The 24,961-nt window shown below is 43.6% G+C and overlaps 1 protein-coding gene across 3 annotated transcripts in view; it reads right to left on the minus strand.

Moving 5' to 3' along the window:
- TENT5D (terminal nucleotidyltransferase 5D) overlaps window positions 1–24,961 on the minus strand; it is a 272,354-nt gene that overhangs the window by 64,110 nt on the left and 183,283 nt on the right. The window lies entirely within an intron of this gene.

Consider the following 24,961-nt stretch of genomic DNA (forward strand, 5'->3'; position numbering starts at 1 on the left):
TACTAAGCCACATATTGCTGAAAAGAGTGGTTACTGCAAAAAAACTAGAAACAAAAACAGACAACAGCTAGAAATATTTCTAGAAACAGTTTGAAATTACTAACTTAATTTATGATTGAATCCTTTCAGCAACCTAGACACCTTTTTAGTTATTAAATGTCCAAAAGGAGAAACAGTTTTTTTCAAATACTAAAAGTGATTTTTGTCAGATATAAACATGTTCCTTGTGCAATATATTATGTTAAGGCATGTGCATTTGTATAGCGCTCGCCAATTACCCGGCCTATATGCCTTTTATACAGACATAGGTGCGTATCACATATAAAATCGCCTGTAAAACATATAAAGCTGATCACTATGATCTTCCTAGATACCTAAAAGAAAAACTACACACCTCCAGAAGCCAACGAGAAACACAAGAGGGAAAGAAAGATTAACTCTGGAGATTCCCACAACACACAACTATTGTCACAGCTAAAATGTCACTGCATAAACAACAAGGTGATGAAAGGAATGCTTGAATCAATCTCAGCTACTGGAAAACCCTCTGAGCTGTCTTCCAAACCATCGTTTTTTACCCACAGTGCCATTCTAGAAAAAAAGACCCACCTTAAGTAAATAAGTCTTGGCCACAGTGAGCACAGGGCCCAAGTATGGGCATACCGTCCCACTTTTGGCAGTTCAGGCTGGACTGTTCCCTTTGGAGCAGGGTCAAGACTCATGGCATATAGATGGGTCTAAACTGAGGTGGCATGGTAGGTGAAAAGCGATGGATTGGGACGTCAGTGGCTGAGATTAATTCAATCATTCTGTCCATCACATTGTTTTTGTTGCCCTTAGTGTGACTGGTATGCTCAGACGTGAATGCCTTGATCACTGTAACACTGGAACAATGCTATCATTTGGCTGATCAGCCCTAATAAGGGTAAAACCTGTCCTGGGTTACTTGTGTTCTGGTTCAGCAAGACCTGGCCTTCCTGCTCCTATTGGAGCAGGGTCCATTCAAAACAAAATCTTGCTGACCGCGTCAACTACTAATGCAAAGCTCCAGTGAGCTTAACTCTTTATGCTACAGCGACTGCAAGCTATGACCGGCAACGTAAGATGAGCACTTCGCGCTGCAGAATCAACAGACCGCAGTGACTGCCAACGTGAAGCTCTAGCAACAATCATCCATGACACCCAACAGGATCTTCTCGATACAGCTACATCTGTACGCTCGCCGGGCCTGCTTTTCGTGCTGCAGCAATAACCATCCACAACCCACTCCCCGCTCCTCACGGCTTCCTCCACCGCAAACTGAACTCTTCGCATTGAAATTTAGAAGGTACATTTTTCAGTGGGGCTAACCTGGTCTCTGTATCTGGCCTGCGCTTAATTGTGGTCGGCCTGAACTTGTGACTTTCACCCAGTCTCCCACAACCAGTAAACCGCGAGTGGCACTTTCTGCTCTTAGGAGTTATACTTACTTTAAATCTTTAAAATTGCATATCTCCGGTTCTACTGTTTGTATTTTTTGGTGTCAAATAATGTATTATATTTTGCTCCATTTTTCTACATTGGTGTCGGATTTCTCTTGTGCTGTGTTTTAACTTTGGTATTGTTTGTGTGCTGCATAAATACTTTATACATTGTCTCTAAGTTAAGCCTGACTGCTTTTGTGCCAAGCTACCAGAGGGTTAAGCACAGGTTAATATAGTGACTTTTGTTGTTCACTCTGACACGGTGTGTGGCTGTTGCTTGACAAGGACTCACACTCTCTCAACAAACAACCAACAATTCGATTTCTCACATTGCTACTCAGTGGTGAGATTCAGTAACTGTTTTTGAGCACTGCCACATGCCACTGATTTGTATAACACAAAACCCACATTATAAATAATTTGATACCAGATTCAACCTCTTTTTACATTTTCCTTGCTTGGCCATATTTCCTTTTTCCAAATGTAATTCCATCCTCACATTTGTGCGCCTGTGACTCTTGCCTGCAAAGATGGAGTTGGATCTTGACAACACTGAAAGCTACAGTATAGCTGAGCTGAAAAGGTAGTGCAGGAAGAGGCTACTAAAACCAGCCAAGGGCTCTCGAAAGTGTAAGTATGAAATAGCTCTCTGAGCTTGCGAAGAAAGTCTGTAGCATTCCAGTTGCAGCACAGGAGGAGGAGGATGAGATGGATGAGAAGTAGGAGGAAATAGAGGCAGGGGAAGATAACTTTGCAACAGCTTCAAAGCTGGAAAGAGAGGCGATTCTTCTGCCCTGTTCAGACAACCAGAGGAAAGTGGAAGACCAACTGAAGTGAGGTACCCTACTGGCCCCCCATATGAAGCAGTTTGTCATCCCACCCCCCTTCCTTGAGTAACTTAGAGGACAGGAAAGCTGAAACAAAGCTCAAGCTGACGCTGGCCCAGCTGGTACCGGCTACAAAAGCGGAAAGGGCTGAGACAAAGAGAGCCCACTAAAGGGCCCCGTAGGATAAAAGCTAGCTCTGGAGGAAAAGAAACTGTGTGGGCCCGTGAAGTGAGTCTAAAGGAGCTGAACCTAAAGCTCAAACAAGCCTCAGTGGCTAGCACAAATGGTGGCAGCAGCCGCACAGTATCCAGGAGACAGGAGGGTCCACATACCCAAAGACCTGCTGCCTAACTTTGTTGTAGGGGACAACATAGATACGTGGTTTGAAGCCTTTGAGGTTCCTCTAGAGATCTACAGAGTCCCCGAGGATGATTGGGGAGTTAGTCTATGGAGGCACATTCCCGGTTACGGGAGGGATGCACTGTCAGACTTAGGGAAAGGATGAAGAATCCACTCATGAGGGACACACTTATCAGAACGTATGGACTCACCCCAGAAAAGTACAAGCAGAACTTCAGGGTCAGTCAGAAACTCTCTTACCAGTCTTGGGTGGATTTCATGTACTACTTTTGTAAGGCAGTGCATGGTTGGTTGAAGGGTAATAAAATACACACTAACGAGGGGCTCTGCAATGTAGTTGCATGAGAGCACATGTTCATTGTTTTTCAGAGCTACGCCAACACCTGACTGACCACAATGCCACAGACCTCAGGGAGTTTGCACAGGAGGTAGACCTCTAGATTTATGCAAGAATGTCTGAGAGGGCTGCTGGGAGTGATCCTGAGAAGGGTGGTTCATGCTGTGATCTCCCTTAATTGGAATATAGATTCAGAGGGTAGGCTTGTGATCCCTGAGGCTGGGAGTTGTCACTTCAATCCGGTCACAGTGAATGGGATCCCTGTCACTGCTCTGATGGATACCAGTGTCAGCCAGATCATGATGGTGGAAAGGTTGGTTTAGCCAGAGCAGTACATTGGACAGGTGTGTAGGGTGGGGCAGGCTCTTGGGCAGGACTTTGCAAGCACCATGGCTCTGGTACCTCTAGAATTTGGTGGGGAAGTGGCCCTGAGGAGGGTCATAGTTAGCCCCCAAATGCTCACTAACTGCATTCTGGGAAATGAGTTACCACCAGTAATAGAAGAGCTGGTAGGGGCGGCTGCACAGGGAGTCCTAAGAGCTCTAGTTTCTGGAGTTACTACTCTGACAGGAAGAACACAGAGGCCCAGATTGAGAGGCAGGAGGTGGAGACAGTCCACAGTGGGAGGATTCTGTCTTGTTTGCTTGTGTTCAGGGAGGACCTCGCCTGGCAGTTTGGGCTGGACTGTTCCCATTGAAGCAGGACCAAGACAGACATATGGCTGGGTCCAAACTGATGTTGCACGGTGGACAGAAAACAGTGGCCTGAGGAGCGGCTCCAAGGGATTGCCAGTGGCTGAGATTAATTCAAGCATTCGGCCTGCCACCTTGTTTATGATGTCCTAAGTGTGATGGGTATGCCCAGACGTGGGTCCTGTGCTCACTGTGCCACTGGAACCAAGCTACCCTGGCGGAAAAGGCCTAATAAGAGTGAAACCACTCCGGGTTACTTGGGTTCCAATTTAGGAAGTACCTGCCCTGGCAGTTTGAGCTGGACTGTTTCCACTGGAGCAGGGTGAATGAAGACTGATTTGCATATGGCAGGGTCCAAACTGAGATGGCATGGTGGGCAAAAAATGATGTATTGGGATGCGACCCTGAGCGAATGCCAGTGGCTGAGATTAATTAAAGCATTCCATCCACCACCTTGTTTTTGATGCTATAAGTGTGAAGGGTATGCCCCGATGTGGGTCCCATTCTCACTGTGCCACTGGAAACAAGCTATACCTGGTTGATGAGCCCTGGGGAGATTACGTGATTTGAGCCGACACCAAAACTCGAGCTAGTCGGCAAATCTGGTCTTAGTGCCATATCAGCTCCCCGATTGACACCTCTGAGCTGTTGAGATTGTAAACGCAGGAATGTTGTTTAGTTAGTTGTGTGCATCAGCATCTTGTGCGCATGTGGATGAAAAATGATCTCTTCGTTTGCTGTCCCCAAATACGAGGTCCGTCTCGTTAGAGCCTTGAGCCCTCTCTGGGAAATATAATGAAAAGCTGAAAAGCATTCATTTTGCACGCCTGTCTCTACCAACGATGCCAAGAAGGATAATAACTAAAGGTCAGCGACTGGGAATGTCTGATCGTGTTTGGGATATGTCTTTACAAGGTTGCTAGAGCCCCAACATTCCCCATTCATTCAAGCCAATTGGAATCTCATTTTAAATCCTGCCTGGTACCATGGATGCTGATTCACCAAACCATCAAGGGTAGTGAAAGTAGCATCACAAGAAGTGACCTTTCACCCTGAAGGCATCACAATAATTGTCATCATTGATGTTAAGAAACTCCTAAAACATGCACAATTAATACATCAAGACAACTAACGCATTCCAAGTTTAGCTACCATCAATATCTTAACTAGGCAACTGCCAGTGCCAAGATATGTTTGGAGCTCAGTCATAACCTACACATGTACAGCAATCATATGCCACAAGAGGTCATATGTAATTGCATCTCACACTGACAATCAATGCATGCCTAATAAGGCTCCAACAATGCTTTCAAGTTCTTGTTAGCATTTGCCCGCAAATAATGGAACTCCTCATACAAACATACATAATTTGTAGTCAATGTGATATTATATCATTGAAGCCCAAATGTCCTATGAAGCACATGACGTAAGACAGAAGAGAAATACTATTTTGTAAAGTACCATATGCGGTGTAAGGCTGCTATAGGACCTGAGGGAATGATGACTCCTAATCGAATAAAGGGCAGACACAGGAATGCACGACCCATATTGCAATGTCCAATGCACCTCCCCCAAGGGCAGTCTCATAGCAGACTGTACAGTGCAACCTCCACATTCTCAATATGATGCAGAAGTCTGTCACAGTATTCAGATGTTTCTTAGAGCGATAGATAATATGTGTAGGAAATTGGGTTACTGGTTGACTGGGATGTGAACCCTGGTCAAACAGCAATCACAATCCTTGTCAGGGGTGAAGCAAAAGCAAACCCCAAATTAACCTGTGCATAACCCTATTGTAGTTTGGCACACAGCAGTCTTAAAGGCAATGTGCAAAGAATTTGTTCAACACTTCAAACAGTTACACAGTGAAAACACACCACAACCCAGTTTAGAAAAATCGAGCAGAATCAAAAAAACATACAAGATCAAAAAGACAAACTCCAATTAGTAGAATTGGACATATTAATTTTTGAAGAATTTAGTGAAAATAGCACCAAAAAATACATTGCGCCAACTAGGAATATTTGGTCACGCAGGACCGGTCAAAGTCTCACTTTCAAGGCAAACACGATGTAGCACAGGTCGGCTACAGTCACCATGTTGGGCCTGCTGAAGTTTGGCTTTTCAAATCTACGGCAAGAGTCCCACTTGTAATGAAGGGGGCAGCAAGGAGCAGGGAGAGCATTGCAGAAAGCTCTCCGCATGGCGGGAGGAGCAGGTCAGCATCGCGCGTGGGCATTGCTGGATCTTCGCACTGGCAGAGCTGTACGCTAAATTGCATGTGAGCAGCGAGGTCTTGGTGAGAACAGGTTTGTTGATGGTCGCAAAGAGCCCAACAGCTTGAGTTCAGCTCCCTTGAGCCACACCAAGGGTCCAGGACATAAGGGGCACCACTTGCGGGTCAGGAGCTCACTGCAACTGGGTCCAGAGGCTGGTGCAGGATGTTGGAGAGCCTTTTATATCCCGGAGGCTCCGATCAGGAGGCTAGCCCCTGGAGTTACTCTGGTGTTTTGGGTTCGAGGGTGAAGTTCCATGTCCAGTTCTCTTCTCACCCCGGTAAGAGGGCAGCAGGGCAGCAGTCCCTACAGAGCAAAGGTCTAGCAGAGTCGCAGTCCTTTCAGCAGCACAACAGTCCTTCTTCCTGGCTGAGTATCCACAGGTCCAGAAGTGTACTGAAGAGTTGGTGTCTGAGGTCCAGCAGAAAATAATTTAAGTCCCTTTGTGGGAATATGAATTATTAAGCTGGGGAGGATGATAGTCTGCCACAAGAAATAAGGTGAGTATGTTGTTAGGTCCAAGTAAAGGTTTCAGTAATTTAAACCTGAGCACAACCCCTGGAAACAGACAACCTTAACTTAAAAAGCCAAAAACACAACTCATTAAAAATCCCACTCCAATTTATGAAAATAGAGAATAATGTATTGAACAAAATGACATCGAAACAACAAAAATCTGGTAAGGGGAACCACAGAATTGAATTCTAGCAGATTTGAGTAAAAGTAGTGCCAAAACAGCACTAGGCGCCAATGCACGTTAACTTGTCGTGGTAGACCGTGACCTGGAAGCGATTTTAGGCAGATCGCAATGGAGTGAGGGCGATATACACCAACCAGGACCGAACAGGATCGGTAGAAGGTTTACATTGGGACTTAGTCTCAAAGATGGAAGTAAAAATCCTTCAGTGGGGCAAGGCAGCAGGCTGTGTCCCAGGAAGGCAATGCTCTACGATGTCTGATAGGCGTTGGACAAGGTCCTGGTAAAGCCTTTGGTTTTGGCCAGAAAAGCTGCATGTGTAGAAATTCGAATTTCACACCCAGAGAAGTTCTTTTGCCAGTTGGATAGTTTTGGTCAAGATTTCTTCGTTTGGACATACTCTCTTTTTTGGAGATCGGTATCATGGCTGCAGGCTGTGTCTGACAAGGGCTCCACGAGGCCAAATACCTTCCTGGTGAGGTGGAGAAGGTTCAAACTGCGAAGGAAACCTGTTTCATCAAAGGTAGCAAGTTTGCAACTCAAGCAGATCGTTTTGGCAGGTGTGTTGCATTCCTCTAGAGGTCTTTAAGTCCAAGAATGTTTTAAATCCTAGGTTTTCAGGAGTGGTAGGAGAAGGGAGGTTTTCTCCTATGAATAAAGTTCATTATTTTGCAAGTTAGGTTACAGTTTTAAAACTACAGAAGCCAAGCCTGGAGGTAGGCCTGGAGTCACGTTTGTCCTGTTACCTGAGTGGATGGCACAGTAGTGCTGTAGTTCATAGGTGACATTTAACTTTACATTCCATGGGTGTACTTCGGGACCCCATATACTATGGCCTAATAGGAAAGATAAATAGGCCATTTAAGAGCACGATAATTTCAACGCATTTCAGGGGTCAGAGCTCATACACCGAGGCCTGGTTAACCGTATCCAAGTGCTGAGAATAAAAAAAAACACCATCACAAGTCTACAAAAAATGTTAATGGGGTGACCACTCAAAAAGAGGCCTTTTCTGACACCCTTTGAGAAATGTGTGCCCAAGAGAGCTGAATGCACAAATGACAGATATCTGTGCCAAAGGAGAAGAACAAGCTATATATGTCTGGAAACTCGCTTTCTGGTGGATACTATGTCTGACTGCAGATTCCTCACCTTTTGACATTTCTCAGGCATCAGACTGGATCTGGAATTTATTTTACAATTGCTCCTGCAAGCTGACAGGTGTAACCATCAGACTCCATTGTAGCCTCAACCTATCTCTGAAAATAACAGCATGAAACAGTGCAATGGTGCCAACCCTGGATGCTGATGTCAGTTTACAAGCATTCCACACATTTCAATAGGGAAAATCAGTAACTGGGGAGAGCTGTAGCAGTGGGTGAAATTAAACATGGAACCTTATTAACACCTAGAAGTCCACTCCACAAAATGAGGAGGGGGTGACGGTGAGGAATCTGCGGGTAGTGTCTAGAGTGCTACTAAAAGTAACTTGTACTTCTGATGGATTTTTCTAACTGCAGGTTCCCCACCTTTTGGGCTGATATCAAAGCAATACCCCCCAAAAGCAGTGGGCCTGATGAGTGGACTGTGTACCAGAACGGCCTGCAGACCCATCTCCTTCCTGAGAAATGTCCAAGCCCCACTGACCAGTACTCTTTACCTAATTAAAACCTCTATTGAAGTGGTCAAGAGAGTCTGGCTCTCCTTTCCTCCAGTGTGCATTTCCTACCCAGCTGTCATGAATTCAGGCAATACTCAAATATGTCTGGATCGCTCCTCCACATCCCTCTCTAAGCCCCTAGTCTTCCAATATGAAACCCACACACTTCCATGAATTCCACAATATAACGTAACACATACATTATCCCATGCACATGCACTCACACGCATGCTGCACAGCGCTACATAATAACATGATAAAGGCCAAAAGTGAGCCAGGAACACAGCAGCACAACTTTAGATGAGTGGGTCAGTAGGCCTTCCCGCCAGTGAAACAGGTAAATAGGTATTTTCAGCTTAATGATCTCTTGTCATGCTTGCACCACTGCACTCATGCTACTTAACTCTAGGAAGGGCAACAACCCTTTACCACTACCAGGAAAATGCTTTGTGTTTGTCTCCCGGTCTAACAAGCCCGCAATCCTTGAGGCAAGCTGGAGTCATGGCACACACCCATGATCTCTGAAAACAGTCGGTACCAAGGATCCAGATATCGCTGCAGCTGGGATACTCAGGGAAGGGGTGCACGTCCATAACCATCCAGGGGGCTTTTCCATCCCAATTAACAATGAAATACAGGACCAACTGGTCCGAGGTAGCTGTATGCCACCCTGGATGGTAAAAACATATCCAGCCCCCTCCTGGATGCAGATGACACCCAAAAGGGGAATCAGAGTGGCTTGGTGGGATCAGATCAGGAGAAAAAGGAAGATTGATCCTGTGGGGTGCCCCGTTTTCTGCCATCACCACATCCCTTTGAGTAACAAAATGGCTGAACTGGCGCTGAATAGGCTGACAGCAGTAAGCCTGGTCCATGGAGCACATATGTCATAGATATGTCTATATCTTTTATTTATGATTAGTTATTACATGAGGCTGGTGAAACAACTAAAGTGGTCCCTAGGACAGAACTAAAACTGTATGTTTATAAAGTGCTGGAATCTCTAAAGTTCTCAACTGCCAAATGACCATATTACATTACTAAATATGTACAAATTAGGCAAATTTGGCTCAGTCAAATTGTCTTTTTACAACAAACTTACATTAATCAGTAAGTTGTAATCAATGTACAGGCGTCATTACCAAACTATACATAAAACTGCATCCAAGATCAGGCAAGGCAAATGTGATTGCTCAGCTTAGATTTAAAGGTTCCATGGAAGGGTTTGATCTGGTGATAGGTGCAAAACTTTGAAACGCTTTCTCTACAGATTTCCAGAAAGTGCTTTCAAATCTGGCAGTTTCAAGTAATAATGTGGTAATAGCTTCTTCATTGATGCTTTCCTAACAACCTTGAAAGCAACCTTTGTTCTTCCCTCTCGTAAAGGGAAAGAGCTCCTATGAGTGCATTTCGATTGTCATTCAGACTCAAAATATCTGATTAGAAGAAATCATATTTTTGATACCCGATGTAAAATTGAGTAGATTTTGTCACAAGCTGTAGATGTAGATGATCTAGAGTCACATACAGTTAGGTATCTTCAAAATGTATATGGGTATCTGAAAATCGGAGAAGTAGCCTTTGAAATGTGACAGACTTTTTTCTACAAACTACTGGTGTAGCTTTGAAGTACAATGTGGCCCCCACATGCTTCAACCTACATAGAAAATGTTATAAAGGATGTTTTGAGGGCCAGAAATAAAACTGAAAGAATTCCAAGACAATTTGAAGTCAATATTTTATTAAATTTGCACTAACAGTGGGCTCTCATGGGGTAAATTCCATCACTATTGTTCGATACTATTGTTACAACTAAAGATAATTCATTAACTGATTTGCTCATTAAAAATGACCAGAAGAGTTTGCCATTATGCAACAAGTTTATCCTTTTAAATTCATTGCAAATCTACCTTTAGCAAGTTATCAAAGTTATGTAGCATTATTTCATATGAACATACTTACACGGCACAGAAATGAATGAACAATTTAAAGATCATGGTTTGTCTAAAGCTCCCTGTAGGACCCAAACAAAATAAGAATTAGAGCACTAAAATCTGTTTCAAAAAAGAAAACAAATTGGTTTTGTTTGAAATTGACCACCGCTACATTCAACAGAGCACTAAAATAGCTAAAGTGGCATAAAAACACTACAAATTCATCAGTCAAGATGTGAAAATGAAATGAGGAAAAAACAATGATGGTATATACACAGAAATGATTTTTAAAAGGTTACTGAATCATGATTGTGTGATGACACCAAAACAGTATTATTTAAGACCATTCATATTTGAGTTGCTCAATGCATAACAGTATGTTAAATGGATCTTCAATACAACATTCAATGACTGGAAAAGAATCAAGAATAAAGCAAAACGAGAAGTGCATGTCAAAATTTCATATTAGGGCATAGGGAAAGTTCTTGTGAACCTTTGTAATTTTCAATTTTGGGACAAAGAAACATTTTATTTTGTTCTTTTGTAGAAATTAAGGATTTCGTTACAGGTGGCTCGGGAAATGGACACTGGGGTACCGTTAACTCCAGGGATTTTGAATTCCAAACCATTATAAGTTGGACCCTCAGGGTCCACTAAGTAATGATGTATTACTGGGATAATTCTTCCAGTATTTATTCACTTTGACAGGGACTTTAATCTGGAGTTGACCAGGTGCATCCGAAATGAGCAACCACCTTAATGAGGGCCTACATCTTTATCTCCTGGTGAAGGTATAACTGCTATCCCAAAGCACTCTGAAGATTCATTAGTGAATTGAATACTTGCAATGCGGAAGAACAATAACTTAAAGACTCAGGGGCAGATTTACAAGAAAGTGACGCATCGGGACAGATGCGTCACTTTCCGCGCGCCACCCTTTGAAACCCTTGCGCAAGCACGACACAACTCCAGCAATGCTTGTTGAGGCATATTCCCACTACACTGCATCACTACTTATGCCTGCTTGAAGCAGGCGTAAGGTTTTGAAGCAGTGGCGTCCTAAAAGTGGCACAGTGAAATCTTGTAGATTTCACTAGTCACTTTTACGAGGCCTTCATGTTTGGAAACGCCCACCCTGCATACATTATACCTGACGCAGGTATAATGAGACGCAGGGCTTTACAACGTGACGAAGCTCCCTAGATGCGTCACATTGTAAATAGGCCACATTGTTTGCGCCGCTGTTGTGTCAAAAAAGTGACGCAACTGCAGCGCAAAAGTCACGCAAGGGGCTTGTAAATCTGCCCCTGAATGTTATTCAATGAGACCTCTCTCTTTAGGTGTGATCAAGTGGTGTCTACTATATTTAGCAAAAAGATACTGAACAGAATTGATGTAATTAAATGAACTGGCAGAAGGAACTTCTGGTCCAATGTGCAAAACCTTTGTGTTGAAAGGATGGGGTTTGAAACTGCCAAGAGGCAAGCTGCAATGTACTACAGGTACATGGTGGGTTGGAAATGGCTTTTCAACATATAGGGCCAGATGTACGACCCTTCAAATTTGCGAGTCACAAATTGCATCATTTTGCGACTCACAAATTGGAATTTACAACAGTGTCTCAGTGTCGCAAATTGCCTGCCTCATTAATATTTATAAGGCATGTGCAATTTGCAACCCCATTGGGAATGGCTAGCACTACCAGGAATGGTGGCCTGCTGGGGTCAGCAGACCACCATGTCTGTGAGTGCTTTTTAAATAAAGCAGTTTTTTTTGTTTTATTTTAAATGCGGACGCTTTTCGTCAAAGGAAAACGGGCTGCATTTAAAAAAGAAAAAGAAAACATTACTGTAGGCAGTGGTCCACGGGACAAAGAGGAAGGGGTCACCTGGGTACCCCTTCCTGTTTGAGAATGGCTTACCACCCATTTGAAATGGGGGTAAACTGCGAATGGGGCCGCAAATAATCTTACATTAAAGTGCGAGTCTCTATTATGAAGGGACGCTATGGGCACGACCCATCCTAATAGCGAGTTGCAAACCCTATTTTGCGAGTCAGTAATAGGTAACCGACTCGCAAAATAGGGTTTGTAAATAGGGCAGACCTATTTTGCGGTTGAAACAGGCTGATTTCTCACTTGTGACCGCAAAAAATGGTCATACATCCGGTCCCTAGGGCTTAATTACGATATCGGGCAAACTTGCATCCGCCTGACAGCGTTTCGGGTGTTGGAACCGAACGATCATGGGCCAGCGGTTCTGTCCACCACATTACAATGCAATCAAAACTCCCATTTCTCTAAGGGAGCTTGTTATCTGGGCGACATCTGCCCAGAGCACAAGCTCCCATAGAGAAATGGGAGTTTGTGTAAATCCCTGCACCATGTAGCAGGCACCTAGATGCCCTAAGGTAACTATAATTCGCTCCCTCACCCTGCACAGTTTTCTCTTCAATAATTTTACTGCAAATGTTACAATGAAATTATCAATGATTTCATAGAAGATGCATTGAGTGATGTAATATCTGGGGTAATTAGCAGTGCATGGTGAGGGAGCAAGTTAAAGTTACCTTTGGGCATGAGTTACAGTTACTTGAATTAACTCTAACTTTAACAGCTGAATTTCTAAGGCCTAACTATAACGTTGCCATAATCTTTGTTTTTTTTGTGAATTTCAAGGGCTAATTTTAACATTAAGTAAGATGCCCATCGCAATGCAGGGTGGTGGGGGTTGGATGCAGGGCCTGACCTGGCATTGTGCTGCACCCACCCAAGCTTACTGCTCCCGCCCACCCTCCTCCTTGCCATCCATTGTCCAAGGTCCCTAACTACAGCCCTGTGTGGTTGTTGTTCTGCCACTGCTCTTCCCACCTGCCTGGACAGTAAGCTTGCTGCCCCATCCACCTCCTCCCTGCCCTCTGTTGTCCAAGTTCATGCATCAGCCCCTCCCCGCTGCCCTGCATGGTCTGATGTGCTGTCACTGCCCTCCATTTAGCTTGCTGTCACTGCCCACTCCTCCTGCCCTCCATGTCCCATCATTGCCCTTCTGCTTAGCCTCTGTGCTTAGATTGCCGCCCCTACCCTCTTGCAGGATAGCTGCTCATTCTTCTTATAAAGCACATGGTACACTTATCCTTAATGCATAAGGAGTCACAGACCTCATGTGTTTGCTTTTAAAATATGATTGTAAAACATCTTTAAACTTACCTAAAAGGAAGACTTTCTTCATTAAGTGCACCATGTGCTTTATAAGACGAATGAGGAACTACCGTGCATTTACATATGATTCAGACCCAGGAGGGTCGAAACGCGTCATGCAGCATTATGCCTTGACTGAAATAAATTGAGGTTTAGCTTACAAACCGGCTGGCTGGGCTTGTTATACTTCTTGATGGAGGAGTGATGTTCTTTTGGAATATGTGGTGGTGAAGCCAACCTGTCAGCCTGACCCGAGAGGCTGGGCATATAGATAGATAAATAGCAAGATAGATAGATAGATAGATAGATAGATAGATAGATAGATAGATAGATAGATAGATAGATAGATAGATAGATAGATAGATAGATAGATAGATAGATATCTCTCTCTCTATATATATATATATTCACTGAAAAAACCATAGGTTTCAGGCCTGATATAGTTAGGAATTAGCATTTAAAAAACCTTTGAAATTCACTGAAAAAACCATAGGTTTCAGGCCTGATATAGTTAGGAATTAGCATTTATAAAACCTTATAAATTCACTGAAAAAACAATAGGTTTTAGGGGTGTTATAGTTAGCTGGACATTTCACTCGAACAAAACCATTGAAATTCCTCCGATATAGTTAGTTGTACTAACTACATCTCGCGCGCCCGCAATCCACTGCTGATGATGTCACATATTACATCATTCATGACATGGTCAGTGACATCACTGATGACATCTCAAATGACATCACTGATGACATAACTGATGACATCATCCAGTGAATGTGGTTTGGTTTGTTATTTAAATATGTATTATATATATATAGCAATTTGCATTGAAGAATGAGTGGATATATAAATATAAATATCTGGATGGAGGATTTAGTAGCAGTGTGATTGACTGTTTACTTGACTAATTTATAGTGTCTCACTAAATAGATTGGATAGTGACTAAACTGTGTGAATATCTGTATCACTTTGTAAGTTGTTGTGTAAACTGCTGCACCAGTTGGTTAGTAGCTACGTGAAAGTCTATATTATTGATTGATTAGTTAACTGAGCATTTGTATAAGAGAGTGAATGTGTGTGTGGTTCGGTGGGGGGTGTGTGACTGCCCAAAGATGTGTGAATAGTTGATTCAGTAGGTATATGAAGTTAAAACTACATGTCATAACAGTTGTTTGGGTGAGTGAATATCTTTATGGGTGTGGTGATGAGCCAATACATATCTCAATGGTACATGTCCAACAAACTAGGAAAATAAAAGCCAGTGTATGTCAGTTGTTGTATATAAATAAGCATATATATATGATTCAGTGATAGTATGAGTGACTATATGGATAACTGTATACTTGTAATAGTGTTTTTATAACACACTAAGTATGATTTATTATCTATATGAATAGATGAAGTGGTGTTGCTATAAGTGTATAGGTGAGTAAAAGTACGTATAATCCATTGTTTGCATAAGTGAGTAGGATGACTTCATAAGTGATTAGGATGTGTGCTGGTGTGTAATGTCGATATAGGTGTATAAGTGATAGTGTTCTATTGATCAGTGACAGCATGTATGAGTGAATCTATAGGTAAGTGATTAGATGTGTCAATAGATCTAGGAATCACTGTGTGGGTGTTTAGAAACTTGTATTGGTGTGTCAATGGTTTTAAATCTGGCACTCTGTATTTTACAGTGAGTGATGAAAGGTTATACTAGTGTATGATGAGGTGTATCTGATTGTCACGTGGATGATGCCATCAGTGATGTCATCAGTGATGTCATTTGAGATGTCATCAGTGATGTCACTGACCATGTCATGAATGATGTAATATATGACATCATCAGCAGTGGATTGCGGGCGCGCGAGATGTAGTTAGTACAACTAACTATATCGGAGGAATTTCAATGGTTTTGTTCGAGTGAAATGTCCAGCTAACTATAACACCCCTAAAACCTATTGTTTTTTCAGTGAATTTCTAAGGTTTTTTAAATGCTAATTCCTAACTATGTATTAATTGTTATACTGATTTTTTTGATACTGGTTTACTACATTTTTTAAACTATTTATTTTCAGATATATTTATTTTATTACATTATAATTACATTATACATTACAATACAAAATATACTTTCTCAGAATGAATTACTTTAGTTTAAATACTTTGCAAATAGGCAACAGACTTTTAAGTACAGTAGTTACAGTTGTTGCAATGGGCAACACAATTTCAAACACAAAGCAACATTGAGCTCAATGTGAATTTCTAGTTAAATGCAATTAGTTACTTTATGGATTACTTTTCTAACCACAGGACTGCATCCTAGATTCAGTGCTTGGACATCTCCTGAAAACAGTTGCGTAAAAGCGTTTTGGTTACAGTAGTAATTTTTAAGGAATATCATTGTATTTTAAAAGTTGACAGACAGAACATTTTTCACATAGAGTCACCAATGTTTTCCTATGGCAGAAAATTCACTTAGCTGGTAAGTAGTGTTATTGTTACTTTTTCTTACTCAGTGGTGGATCAGTTGAAAGAATGTGTTTAAGTCAAAACAGACGATTTTTTAGGAATATTTTTAGTTTGTGAAAATAGACACTAAGAAACTTTTCTGCTGAAAACCACACAATGGATTCCTACGGAAGGAAATACAAGTTACTGGTAAGTACGCTTAGAATTACTTTTCAGGGTCAGTGCTGGTCTAAAAGATGCAGCACTGGGTTCCCTCCTGATTACAGATGAGTAAATTGGAATTCGTAGTTCAGCTGATTTTAGAGGAATATTTGTACGTTTCAAAATTGGACACTTCGAAACTTTTCTGGTGAAAACCACACAATGGATTCCTATGGAAGGAAATACAAGTTACTGGTAAGTACGCATAGAATTACTTTTCAGGGTCAGTGCTGGGCTAAAAGATGCAGCACTGGGTTCTCTCCTGATAACAGGTGAGTAAATCGGAATTCGTAGTTGGGCTGATTTTAGAGGAATATTTGTACGTTTCAAAATTGGACACTTCGAAACTTTTCTGGTGAAAACCACACAATGGAATCTATGGAAGGAAATACAAGTTACTGCTAAGTACGCTTAGAATTACTTTTCAGAGTCAGTGCTGGGCTAAAAGATGCAGCCCTGGCTTCTCTCCTGATAACAGGTGAGTAAATCAGAATTCGTAGTTCGGCTGATTTTAGAGGCATATTTGTACGTTTCAAAAATGGACACTTCGAAAGTTTTCTGCTGAAAACCACACAATGGATTCCTACGGAAGGAAATACAAGTTACTGGTAAGTACGCATAGAATTACTTTTCAGGGTCAGTGCTGGGCTAAAAGATGCAGCACTGGGTACTCTCCTGATAACAGGTGAGTAAATCGGAATTCGTAGTTCGGCTTATTTTAGAGGAATATTTGTACGTTTCAAAAATGGACACTTAGAAACTTTTCTGGTGAAAACCACACAATGGATTCCTATGGAAGGAAATACAAGTTACTGGTAAGTACGCTTAGAATTACTTTTCAGAGTCAGTGCTGGGCTAAAAGATGCAGACCTGGCTTCTCTCCTGATAACAGGTGAGTAAATCGGAATTCGTAGTTCGGCTGATTTTAGAGGCATATTTGTACGTTTCAAAAATGGACACTTAGAAAAACTTTTCTGGTGAAAACCACACAATGGATTCCTATGGAAGGAAACACAGGTTACTGGTAAGTATGCTTAGAATTACTTTTCAGGGTCACTGCTGGTCTAAAAGATGCAGCCCTGGGTTCTCTCCTGATAACAGGTGAGTAAATCGGAATTCGTAGTTCGGCTGATTTTAGAGGCATATTTGTACGTTTCAAAAATGGACACTTTGAAACTTTTCTGGTGAAAACCACACAATGGATTCCTATGGAAGGAAATACAGGTTACTGGTAAGTATGCTTAGAATTACTTTTCAGGGTCACTGCGGGTCTAAAAGATGCAGCCCTGGGTTCTCTCCTGATCACAGGTGAGTAAATCGGAATTCGTAGTTCGGCTGATTTTAGAGGAATATTTTTCCAATGGTGAAGGAAGGGGGCGGGGCCTGAGGTGACGTGTGCAAACACGCCCTGTGGCACGTTTTAAGTTGGGGAATTAATTCTTCTTCAATCTTGAGGTCCCCTGGGGGCCAACTAGCCCACCAGGTACCTCCAGTATGCGCCAGGGAGCTGCATTGCAGAGAGGTGTTCAGAGGCCATGCCCCTTTTTACAACACTCTGCAACGCAGCTCCGTGGCGCTTACAGGAGGTACCTGGTGGGCTAGTTGGTCCCCAGGGACCCTCAGGATTGAAGAGGAATTAATTCTCCAACTTAAAACGCGCCATACGGCGTGTCTGCACACATATCACCTCAGGCCACGCCCCCTACCTTCACCACTGTGCAAACGCGCCCCGTGGGGTGTTTTAATTTGAGGGATTAAGTCCCCTTGAATCCTGAGGTCCCCTGGCGGCCAACTAGCCCACCAGGTACCTCCAGTATGTGCCAGGGAGCTACGTTGCAGAGAGGTGTTCAGAGGCCACACCGTTTTTTACAACACTCTGCAACGCAGCTCCGTGGTGCTTAGTGGAGGTACCTGGTGGGCTAGTTCTCCCCTAGGGGACCTCCGGATTGAAGAGGAACGAATTCCCCAACTTAAAACGCGCCACAGGGCGTGTTTGCAAAGTATCACCTCAGGTCCCGCCCCCTACCTTCACCACTGTGCAAACGCGCCCCGTGGTGCGTTTTAAGTTGGGTGATTAAGTCCCCTTGAATCCTGAGGTCCCCTGGTGGCCAACTAGCCCACCAGGTACCTCCAGTAAGCGCCACGGAGCTGCGTTGCAGAGAGGTGTAAAAAGGGGCGTGGCCTCATTACACCTCTCTGCAACGCAGCCCCCTGGTGCATACTGGAGGTTCCTGGTGGGCTAGTTGGCCCCCAGGGACCCCCAGTATTCAAGGGGAATTAGATCCCCCTCTGCAAACGCGCCAGGGGGCGCGTTTGCAGAGTGGTGCATGGAGGGGGCGTGGCCTCTGGCCCGATCCCTTCTTCTTTTTTTTTTTTTTGAAGGGGGGCTTTGTAGCACCCCTTCTTTTTCTAATTTATTGGCCCTGGGGACCCCGTCCCCCAGGGCCTGCCCCCCTTCTTTTTCTAATTTATTGGCCGCGTGGCCCCCCTCCCGAAGCCATAATTTGCCCCGGGGACCCCATTCCACGGGGCATGGCCTTTTTTTTTTTTTTTTGGAGGGAGGCTGCCTTGCCCCCCTCCTGTGGCCTGCTTTGGCCCCGGGGATGGGTTTTTTTTAAATTACTTTTTTTTATTTTGTGGAGGGGGGCCGCGTGGCCCTCCTCCCGGGCCACTTATGGCCCCGGGGACCCCATCCCCCGGGGCCTGCCCTCCGTTGGGGGCCCCCAATCCCCCCACAGTCCCAGCCAGCTCCCCGCCTCCTGCGGGAGCCGGCATTGCTTTTCCACATGGGGAGCAGCTAACATGCTGCTCCCCATGTGGAAAAGCAATCTGCTTTGCTTCATTGAAGCGAGAGCAGGTTTCCCTGCTCTCGCTTCAATGAAGCAAAGCAGTTTGCAATGGCAGGGTGGGAGCCGCGAGGCTCCTGCCCTACCATTGCAAACAGCAGTGTCCCGGGCACCCCGGGGCACTGCAGGAGCCGGCCCTGGGGGGTGGCGGTCCCCAGGGCCATCATTGGCTCCAGGAGGGGGGCCGCACGGCCCCCCTCCCAAATAATTTAAAGCCCCGGGGGTGGTGGTCTCTGGGGCTTGGGGGTCTGTAACGGACCCCCTATTTTAAATAATTAGTGCCCCGGGGGTGGTGGTCCCCCGCACGTATTTCACAAAAGCCCCGGGGGGTGGCGGTCCCCGCGGCTACTATAAAAAATTGCCCCCGGGACTTGGCCCCCCCGGGGCTAATTATAAACAAAGCGCGCAACCCCGCGCTTCGTTTTTTTTTCGTCAGCGGGATGCGCAGACCCTAAGCGCATCCCACGATTTTTCCCCCCCAAAACATTTTTGGGGGGCCTTGGGGGTCCTTGTGGGACCCCCTGAGCAGGCCTAGGGGGTCAGGGTGTTTCTACCCTTCTCCCTTGTCGCGTTTTGCGTCTTTTTTTCGGTTTTCTTGTGCCTCGCTTCTACCGAGGCACAAGATGGCTGCCAATCAGTGATGTCATCAGTGACGTCACTGACCATGTCATGAATGATGTAATATGTGACGTCATCAGCGGTGCATTGCGGGGGCGCGATTTATAGTTAGCTGAACTAACTATAACGGGTGGTTTTGAACGAGTGAAATGTCCAACTAACTATAACGTCCCTGAAACCTATGTTTTTTTCAGTGAATTTCTAAGTTTTTTAAAACGCTAATTTCTAACTATAACGTGCCTGAAACCTATGTTTTTTTCAGTGAATTTCAATGTTTTTTTAAATGCTAATTTCTAACTATAACATGCCTGAAACCTATGGTGTTTTCAGTAAATTTCAATGGTTTTTTAAATGCTAATTTCTAACTATGCCTACAAAGGTAGGACATGTGAAGAAAGAGGAAGAAAAGCACAGAAAGAAGCAAGACAAATGCTGAAAGAGTCAACAGAAGTCCATAAAGATGAACAAAAGTGCAGGAAGAAGCAAGAGATGTGCAGAAAGAACCAACAGAGGAGCAGAAAGTCCTCTTGTGCCCCCAACTTTTTACTGATGGGTACTGGTGGTAACTGACTTAGAATACAGTGAAAACACCTACATACACTAGGGAACACTATGCATTGGGGTACCCCTGTGATTAGCATGACCGCCTCTGTATTTGCCATGAGTTAGTTCCTGGGTCATTGGATGAGTACATGGGTACTGATTGGATGATTAGAGTACTGCAAGGAGAGTGCATGGTGAATTTATAAGTGCTTGGGTTTTGGCGGAGTGATTGGATAAGTACATGGTTCTGGCTGGGTGATTGGAGGAGTGCATGGGAAGTGACAAGGAGATGGCTGGACTGCATCAGTAGTGCTCAGGGGATTGTAGCAGTGCATGTGTTAGTGCCTGGGTCATAGCATGAGTACATGGGTATTGACTGGAAGATTAGAGTACTGCAAGGGGAGTGCATGGTGAATTTATAAGTGCTTGGGTTTTGGTGGAGTGATTGGATAAGTACCTGGTGCTGGCTGCATGATTGAGAGAGTGCATGGGTACTGACAGGGCGATGGCTGGACTGCATGGGTAGTGCTCAGAGGATTGTAGCAGTGCATGTGTTAGTGCCTGGGTCATTGCATAAGTCCATGGGTACTGATTGGATGATTAAAGTACTGCTAGGACAGTGCATGGTGAATTTATAAGTGCTGGGTTTTGAACATGGATAAGTACATGGTGCTAGCTGGGTGATTGGAGGAGTGCATGGGTAATGACAGGGCGTGGCTGGACTGCATGGGTACTGCTCAGGGTATTGTAGCAGGGCATGAGTTATTGCATGGGTCCTTGCATGAGTGCATGGGTAGTGACTGGATGATTAAAGTGCTGCAAGGAGAGTGCATGGTGAATTTATAAGTGCTTGGCGGAGTGATTGCATAAGTACACCCATGTCACATCAGGCCCGCCCCCTCCCTTCACCACTATGCAAACACCCCCCCTGGCGGGTTTTAAGTTGGTGAATTAATTCCCCTTGAATCCTGATGGTCCCTGGGGGCCAACTAGCCCACCAGGTACCTCCAGTAAGCACCACAGAGAAACGTTGCAGAGAGGTGGTCCGAGGCCATGCCCCTTTTTACACCTCTCTGCATCGCAACTCTGGAGGTAGCTGGTGGGCTGGTTTGCCCCTAGAGACCCTCAGGACTCAAGGGGACTTAATCCCCCAATTTACAATGCACCAGGGGGTGCGTTTGCACAGTGGCACAGTGGCGCAGGGAGGGGGCGTGGCCTGATGTGACAAGCGTGATGGGATATGATATTCAGTTTGCTTCTTCTGATCTATGTAGCTGTTTGTATGCATAGGTAAAGAGTGTAATATGCTATTTATTAGCATTGTTGGGTTTGGCAGGGGCCAAGAATATAAACAACAAAGCCTTGAGCAATGGCATTAAATAGCATATACCCTTGGCACATATGCATATATGGTTTGTGGCGTGACAGTCATAAACAAATCTGTTTAAAAGAACCAGGGTACACAGGGTGAAATACAAGATTAAATTGCATTCAATGTGCCTCCTGGCTGTTAGAAGAGTGGTATTTCTTAGCCAAATCATTGTAACTTGTATTTTGAGAGGCATGAAGTCTGTTTTCTCATGTTGGAGTTGGATTGTGGAAATGACACAGAATTCGGCCTTTGCAGTGTGGTTTAAAAAATATGAATGTGCATCAATTATTACTCTTGCTCTGACGTGTTATTGGGCTCCATTATCTTCACACGTTTGACCTGAGAAAAATATGGTATATTACATATAACAATGACTTTGCACATGGAAACAACTCTCCCAGTAGCCATAAGACCTCTTCAATGTGACTTTACACTAATGCACGTATTTAAACCCTTCCATTCTAGTTTTACTTAAATGCTTTTAAAAAAATTAAAAACAAACATTCAAAAATGCTAAAGGGTAAACCAAATATGTAGATACTCAGAATGTAATTTGGACATCGTGCCCAACTTCAGTCTTCACTTATGGTAATACATTATACATACACACACACACACACACATATACAAATATTAACAAAAATGTGGCAAATTTGAATCCAGACGCACACATGTGAATAAGACATTTGATGTTGCTAATTTAAAGTAATAGGTGAATATTAACTAACACCCTGGAGTGCAGTATTTTTGTTTTGAAAAAAACACACACACACAGCTACTCTGCCATCCACAGTAGATATCCAAAAGGTATTTACAGGAAGCCAGGATACTTTGGGATAAATCCATGCGTTAAAATTAAATCACACGTAAAAGGCCCGATGACCATTACCAGAGCTGTTTTCTGTTGTAAATTAATTGTATATTGCAATCTGTGAGACAGTTTTCTTAGGTCAGTTACGTTGTACTATTGTAATAACATGGAATTTGACCTATAGACTCTATTGATAAATGTATGAATGTTCCTTTATTAAAACACCTGCTGAAAATAAAGTCTTGTTGGGTTACATTTATTATCACTGGCAATCAATCCATCCATTCATTCATTCATCCACCCATCCATCCATCTCCGTTCACGTGTGTGTGTTTGAGAGTACAGCATGATAAAATAGATGAATAGAGGTAACCGTGCACATAGTGAGAGAGGCTGCAAGCTCATGGTCATGATGCTGAGGTAAAGTCCAGGCGTATGTCTCCTGTTTCTGCTGCCTTATCCCTGCTTCTCCCTCGGTGAACTAAGCTGTGCGTTACTGAGGTATAATAACACACGAGGGTGGAATGAGGAAATAGCCTCGGTGGCTGATCTGACCTGTACAGTCAGGGAAAGGTGCAAATTGCAACCGTCCAGTAACAGCAGTTCCTAATTTGAGGCCAGCTCCAGAGGCAAAGTAGGTTCTATTCTTAAAGCACATCATTATGTCTCTTTGCAGATTGACCAAGATAAAATATGTTATAATGTAAATGGAATTCTTGCTCGTATTGTGAATTAAATAAACAGACACAAGCGCATTGTGTGTGCAATTAAAATTATTTAATTAAGGAGCAACAGGCAACGACGTGCCAGTGACTAGAGGGTCCTTTTAAATAGAAGGGGAGGATAGGGCTCCTGTACAAATCTTTTAAACGTTTCCTCGTTCGAGACAGAGTAAATATGGCGTCTGTCTATGTCTACTACGCGTCACCGTGGGCACATCTTACCAATTAATACTATTCGTACGCCTGTCAATACCCAGAAGACAACAAAAACTATAAAATACTGAGCCAAAGCAGGGGCCTGTCTGGATTTATCTATGAGGTTAATAATTTTGTTACACATATTGTGGACATATTTATTTTTAGATGTTTTAAAAAGCGCTACACATTTCCAGGCCACTTCAGAGCACTTCACTTTGCTTCCTTAACCATCTTCCCCACTCAGTTATTTGCAATTAGTAATGTATAAATTTGCCTCTATTTATACATGAATTTAGTAATTGTGTTACCTAGACTTTTAACTTATTTGTTTATTACATATTTATATTTTGGAGAATTTTATTAGGAACGTTATAGATTCAGCAACGATATAAAAAAATAAAAATGGACAAAAGGCCATGGTGTTACAGGCGTGTGTAACATATGTGAAATGAAATATAAAAAGTATAAACAGGTTGTGATACAAGGTTTTTGGTCACGTTTTATAAAACACACAGTACACATTTGCCAGATAATTCTAGTTTCGGTGATCACCAGATACAAAGGCGATACATGAATCTGCATTAAAAGTTCTCTGTTTTTTCCAATCCAAAATGATTATTTCTGTAAATGTGTGGGTGCCGTAAAGGTGACCATATTTACACATATTGCACAATCTGATGAAATACGCACCTTTGCTATATGTTGACATACACCCTGCTCCCGCGCACCGCCGGCCCGAAGACCCCCGAACACCTTTCACTGACGGTATGTTTCCGGTACCTTTCCGCAGGGCTTCGCTTTGGGCCAGCAGGGCGAAGAGCATGTCCGTGCTGGGCGAGCCCTTGGGGGCGTTCGGCTCCTTGAGGGCGTCCATCGCGCATCGCTTCCCCTGCTCTGCCTGCCTCTCTGTTATGTTATATTTTATTATCGAGGATTTGTCTCGTGCCCTCCTTATGATCCTCGTGACACTGTCCACGCGAGGGGAGGTTCTAGAGCGTTGAGAGGTGGATTGTGTGTCGAGGAGAGAGCGGAGGCGTTACTCTGCTGAAGCCGTGTTTACTTGAAATAAACACTTTAATCGATTGCCTGTCTCCGACCCTGACTTTACAATTGGCGACGAGTTGTACAGGAAGAACCCACGTGTCAAGTTTCCTATTGAATTGCTGATTTACGAGCATTCAATTTCAGTTCCTGTTTCCGTGGGTGGATTTCTGTCATCGTGAAAAGGCAATCTACTTGATGGATTTCAGCCATCTGTCACCTACTGAAGATACCACAGGTCGTATTTTTCTCTTGAAAGAAGGGAATTTATACTCACTATTTCTCTCCTTTGACGTGTTATTATTTAAAGGACTCTACCGTTCCTCCACGAGCGCTCTTGACTGTCGCGTCTCGATCTTCGGAGTGTCAGCAGAGTTCGCCTTCCTATTGGTCACGTCTTCGCTGTGACGTTTAAGTTCACGTTGTGTGAACTCAGCGTGCCACCATTTTGATTTTCTTCAAGCGCTACCGTATTTCCTTTGAAATAACCACCTTAATACTCTTCCACGGTGATGCGCACACCTTAATACAAGCGCATCGAGCATTTCAATTCACCACGGTTCTGCTCACACCGCTTGGAATTTCATTACTGTTTATACGCATTTGTTCAGCTGTGCATATTCGACGATTACGGTGATGTGCACACCATTGTATGATTTTTTTTTTATGCTTCTCTATTAGACTTAACATTCACATAGCATTCTTCGCAT

This window comes from Triturus cristatus, chromosome 5_2, assembly GCF_964204655.1.
Source record: "Triturus cristatus chromosome 5_2, aTriCri1.1, whole genome shotgun sequence".
In the NCBI taxonomy this organism is placed as follows: Eukaryota; Metazoa; Chordata; class Amphibia; order Caudata; family Salamandridae; genus Triturus; species Triturus cristatus.